The sequence below is a fragment of the Lepus europaeus genome, unplaced genomic scaffold (assembly GCF_033115175.1).
Source record: "Lepus europaeus isolate LE1 unplaced genomic scaffold, mLepTim1.pri SCAFFOLD_29, whole genome shotgun sequence".
In the NCBI taxonomy this organism is placed as follows: domain Eukaryota; kingdom Metazoa; phylum Chordata; class Mammalia; order Lagomorpha; family Leporidae; genus Lepus; species Lepus europaeus.
The window spans coordinates 4,336,850-4,342,613 of record NW_026909167.1 but is presented as its reverse complement, the minus strand read 5'-3'; the positions used below and the strand labels follow the sequence as shown (position 1 = coordinate 4,342,613).

At 35.9% G+C, this 5,764-nt stretch overlaps 1 pseudogene; it reads left to right on the top strand.

Annotated features, from left to right (window-relative positions):
- Positions 1-286: 286 nt before the first annotated feature.
- On the top strand, positions 287-4,613 carry LOC133754766 (E3 ubiquitin-protein ligase TRIM13-like; annotated as a pseudogene).
- Positions 4,614-5,764: the final 1,151 nt, after the last annotated feature.

The following is a 5,764-nucleotide window of genomic DNA, read 5'->3' as shown; positions in this document are numbered from 1 at the left end:
TCCTTCATCTCCCAGACTACACAAGGGATTTGTAAGGCCCTAGGAATAACCCAGCCCTTCACTCTGCATGGAGACCTCAGTCTTCCAGTAAGGTAGAAAGAGCCAACCAGGCTCTATGGAAAACATGACAAGTATAGAAATGTGTGCTTGATAAAAAAGGTTAAGAAGGAAAGAGTGTTCTTGGTAATGAAGGTTAGAAGGAAAGAGCTTTTTTTTTTTAAATAAAAAAAAGGACATGGTTTGTAAGAATGACTTTATCCTGATGGCTAGTTTACTCTAGACTGGAATGGAAATGATGGAATGTTTAAAGGAAGTTGAAGAGGGTGTGAGGAAGTCACACTTGTGTGCCTCACAGTAGAAAATAGAAATTACATGTTTACATGTCTTTTATATTTAAAAGTACAGTCAGAATGACAATACTTATTGCACATCTTGGAGTACCAATGGTATTTTTATGTTTTTCATATACAAAATAACCATATGATATTCAGCTTTAAGATACTAGTATGCTTGTGAGAAAGTTAGAATTGGAGTCAATACAGAAGATAACCAATTTTTAAATTAAAATATTTTTATTCTAAAATAATTTTAATTAAAATAAAGATGATGGAAGAGGGACAGATGACATCAGGTAATAGTTATGAAGATCTAGTTATATAGGAATAATCAGTTCTTAGCTTTCCCAGTACAGCAAAGTAACTATAGGTCACAATAATGCATTGTATACTATATGAACAATTGGAGGGGAGGAGCTGATGAGCTTAGAAAAAACTGTAAGGAAATGGAAACACTAATTACTTGATTGATCTACTTATACATGTTTTGAAATATTGGATTATACTCCAAAAGTTTTACAAGTACCACATGTTAATACAAAGGACAAAATATTTGTTTTCTTGGATTAAAAAAAAAGCTTTATAGAAATGATGTATATGTGGGGCCAGTGTGTGATGTAGTGGGTAAAGCTGCTGTCTGCAGTGCTGGCATCCCATATGGGCACTGGTTTGAGTCCTGGCTGCTTCATTTCCAATCCAGCTCTCTGCTATGGCCTGGGAAAGCAGTAGAGGGTGGCCCAAGTTTTTGGGCCCCTGTGCCCATGTGGGAGACCTGAAAGAAGCTTCTGGCTCCTGGTTTCAGATAAGTGTAGTTCTGGCCATTGTGGCCAATTGGGGAGTGAACCAGTAGATGGAAGACCTCTCTCTCTCTGCCTCTTCATCTCTCTCTGAGTAACTCTTTCAAATAAAGAAATAAATCTTTAAAATAAAAGAAAATTGAGAGTCACCAATTATACAAAAACTTTTAAAAATAAATGCATAAGTAATTAATATTTATAACATTTATTTTTATTTACTTATGTATAGTATGCATATTTTTGGAAGAAAGACATGGCATTTATATGTACAATAGTGCATATATGTGAACACAAGCATCATTTTTACTGTTAGAGTTTAACACTAAGAGATTACCTGTCACTTCAGGATGTAATAAAATGTTTCCCCTGTACCTCTATAAGAGAAAAGCTTACACTATATTGACAATATTTTAAATTGTTTAGAGGTGAGGCGGCCTGGTGGCACACTAGGTTAATCCTCCGCCTGCAACTCCAGCACCCCATATGGGGACCAACTTCTAGTCTTGGTTGCTCCTCTTCCAGTCCAGCTCTCTGCTGTGGCCCAGGAAGACAGTGGAGGATGGCCTAAGTGCTTGGGTCCCTGCACCCACATGAAACTAGGAAGAAGGACCTAGCTCCTGGCTTCAGATTGGCGTAGATCTGGCCATAGAGGCCATTTGGTGAGTGAACTCTCGGAAGGAAGACCTTTCTCTCTGTCTCTCTCTCTCCCTGTCTGTAACTCTACCTGTCAAATAAATAAATAAATAAATAATCTTGAAAAATTTGCTTAGGGGCATTTACTTTCATTTTTTCAAAAGTGTCCAAAATATTTGCTGACATTTTCTATGAAATTATTTTTGAAACTAATGAACGTATTTGAAATGCTTTTAACACATTGACTATCATATTAATGTCTGTTGTTAAGGTAAATGAATTTAATATAAATTCAAGAATAGCACTTCTTTTGTCATATTTGTTTAAATGAAAAATGGTCTTAGAGAATACCAGGGACTGACTTTTAAGAAATAATTTTTACTTATTTATTTATACTTGGATTTTTAATGTTAGATCATTAAAATGTAGAAATAAATTTAATGTTGAGTCTAACATATTGACTTTTCATAAGATTTATAGGTTTTTCTTTGGTTATTTAAGTTTTTCTCTTTTGGACTATCAGATTGACATTGGTGGGGTTATGTTAATTTTGTTCACCACTATGTAACTTTACTACTTACCATAATATCTAATGCAAATATAATGTTTGGTAATTTTAAACCTGCAAATGTCTTACATTGCACTTAATTAGTGGTTGGGTCACTCGTGAATATTAACATTTTAAATTATGATTTTATATGTAAAATGGATTAATATGTTTTACATGTTAGTATTTTCAATTAAGCTTCTTATTTTAAAATACTGTCCCACTGCTGAAAATATTTGAGCCATTAGAGAGACAGATCAGATTAGAAAAAAATTTTTCATTAACATTTTCTACTTTCTAATGTTCTTTATCAAAGAAAATCATTCAAGAACTTGAACTTCATGGCTCCTACATGGGCATATCAGTAATGAAAGACCAATCACACTATGCAAAGTAAACATAGATTAAAACATTTCATCTAAACCACTAGTTTCCAAGCAATGATGTTTGAAGACTTTGATAGTTCCTCAAGAACTGCATGCAGTGCAGGTGTGGTGAGGTTAAGCTACTACGGTTCTGAGAGCTCTCTTTGTTTGAATCAGTTGATATTATCTGCATGATCAATGAGAATTGGACATAGGGTTTTATTTTATACAAGGGTTTGGAGAAAATGAGCTTGAAAAATGTTTGACAAACAGTGAAATAAGGATGTAAATCAAAAAATAGATCTTGTAACTACTGACATTTTAATTACATTTTGTTTTGTCTAAAAGACTCTAGTGTTTAGTATCTGTAGGATATGTCATACTGGAAGAAACAGGGAAAACATCTTCATTTAGCCAACCAATTTAAAACATGTTCGTTTCTTACAACACTGACTCATCTAATGACTGAGGAATGTTCCCTCTTGAAAAATGATAAAGAAGTAATGTGGGGCCATCTTGCAGCCAATACTGGCACATATCACTTGGTCCCCATGGCTGGAGGGGGTGTGGCATATCCCTCATGATGCCAGAGGCACTCCTCTGGTAGAGCTGGATGGAGCTGCTAACTGCTCATACTTCTAACTCAACCAGAAGCTAGCATTTCTTCCCTAGAAACACCATTGTCTTTGGTGCCCTCTGACTTACAGAAGACTCCCTGAATGTGATGCAGTGCTTGAAGATCTCATGTGCCCAATTTGTTGCAATCTGATGATTCTCAAGTTTTGCCTTGCTCACATAACTTCTGCAAAAAGTGCCTGAAAGGTCTCATAGAGGGGACTGTGCAGAATTTATTGTGGAGACTATCATCATTCAAGTGTCCCTCCTACCATAAGAAAATGTCAGCTACTGGAGTTAGCAGGCTTCAGGTTAATGATTCCCTGATGGGTATTGTGGAAAAGTATAACAAGATCAAGATTTCTCCCAAGATGCCAGTGTACAAAGAACTCTTGGGTCAGTCCCTCATTGTTTTCTGCCTGACTGATATGCAGCTGATATGTGGGATCTGTGCTATTCCTGGTGACCACACCAAGTATGTCTTCTGATTTATTGAAGATGCCTATGTTCAGGAAAGGAATGCCTTTGATTTCCTCTTCCAGAGCTTTGAGACAATGTGTAGGGGAGATGCTCTTTCTCACTTGGATACCTTGGAAACTAGATAGAGAAAATACTCACAGTTACTGACTAAAGGTTAGCATGAAATTAAGGAAAAAAAAAGATGAAATTAAGAAATTTTTTGAGAAGTTGAAACACACATTGGATCAAAAGGATACTGAAATCCTATCTGACTTTGAGATCATGAAATTTGCAGTTCTGCAAGCTTATGACCCAGAGGCTAACCAACTCAACACCACCTTACAGGAACAGTGATTGGCCTTTAACATTGCTGAGGCTTTCAAAGACTTGTCAGAACCCATGATATTTCTGCAACAGATGTAGGAGTTCTGGGAGAAAATCAAAGTCATCAAGGAAATCCCTTTACCTGCCTCTTAAGAGAAGAGGCAGAAGCCCTTTGATGAAGAACATTAACCAGTTAGTGTGAGAACATCAAATTAGTAGATGTGGATACTTTCGTTGCCTCAGGGCACTGTCACATTCATTAGCAAGATTCCCTGGCACTTTTATCAGTTATTTGCAGTAGTCCTTCTGCTTGACTTTCTCATTTTCTTCAGTCCCACTGCATCCCTAAAGTGATCTTTATTTGATGAATATGCAGGCAATTCACTCTGTCAGCCCATGTTCTTTGGGTGTGTGCACCTTATTAGGTGTGATCTCAGCAATCCTTATCCACACTAACACAGAAGGCCTCTATGGCAATCTTGACAGCCAGAACAAGTACAATGGCTTACTGAACTCCTGGAGAAAGATCGATCTGTAACGGCAGTTCATGACATCAATGCCACAGATATCAGGTTAGATAAATCAGATTTAATGCACAGGTACATTTTGATGGATGAGTTGTTACTTTATTTGGAAAGACAAGATTTTTGACTAAGTGATATATGAAATTGAAGATGTGAAACACTAGAACTAGAGACCTTTGCACTTAAACTTAGAAAAAATATCATTGATGCCTTAGAAGTCCATAGACTAAAAAATTGAAATCTTGAAGTTCCATGTGTAAATCTGGAGATATTATAAAATGATACAATGAATCATTTTGGAAGCATGTTTGCCCAGCCACTCTGAAAAGCCATTTCCTACCCTTTCATGCTGCCTACAGAGCCATTCAGAAGACATTATTTCTAAGAAGAAGAAATTATTCTGTGTGAAGAGCAATTGAAGAGTCCACAGAACCAGAACGACTTCCTAAATTCTATGAGACATTACAAGTTGGATTAATCCAAAAATCCCTTTTTTGTGATTCAATATGGAACATTTTGGTATGTGAATTGCTTATAGTTTCTCATTTTAGCCTATCAATGTGTGTTGTACCTTGAAATAATGATTCTTCTCTTTACATTGGTAAAACTAAGTGGCATCCCCAGGATTATGACTTTCAGTTTTGTTTCCACTGAAGTTTTCATTCTATCCAAATCTGACCATCTTGAATATGTTGGCTAAATCTCAGTATGTGATTTTTAAACAGTCCCTGTTTCAGAGTCGATCTTTCCTCATAAAATGTGTAAATTGCTACTATATACCTTGTGACTTTGACTTGAGTCCTAACAGAAGCACTATCCTAACCTAATTATCCACATTGTTCATTCCAGAAATGACTTAGTTGCTGAACTGCATGAAGGTATTTTAGGACACTCTTTTAGTCCATAGTTGTTATACCTTTGTAAAATGTCTTCTTTATCTTTTTTAACATTTCATTTAATTTTCCTTTTTTTATAATCCTACCTTGACTTTTACATTGTTGTAGTAACATTCTACTGAAGGGAAAAGTTTTCCTCATCAGCTGGATGTATTAATAATTCCCAAACTATGGTTCCTAATCAAAAAACAATAAGGCAGGATCAATACTTCCATAACAAGAACTTCTATTTCACTTTTCTCAAGTGGTCACAGCCCAAGTACCATGAC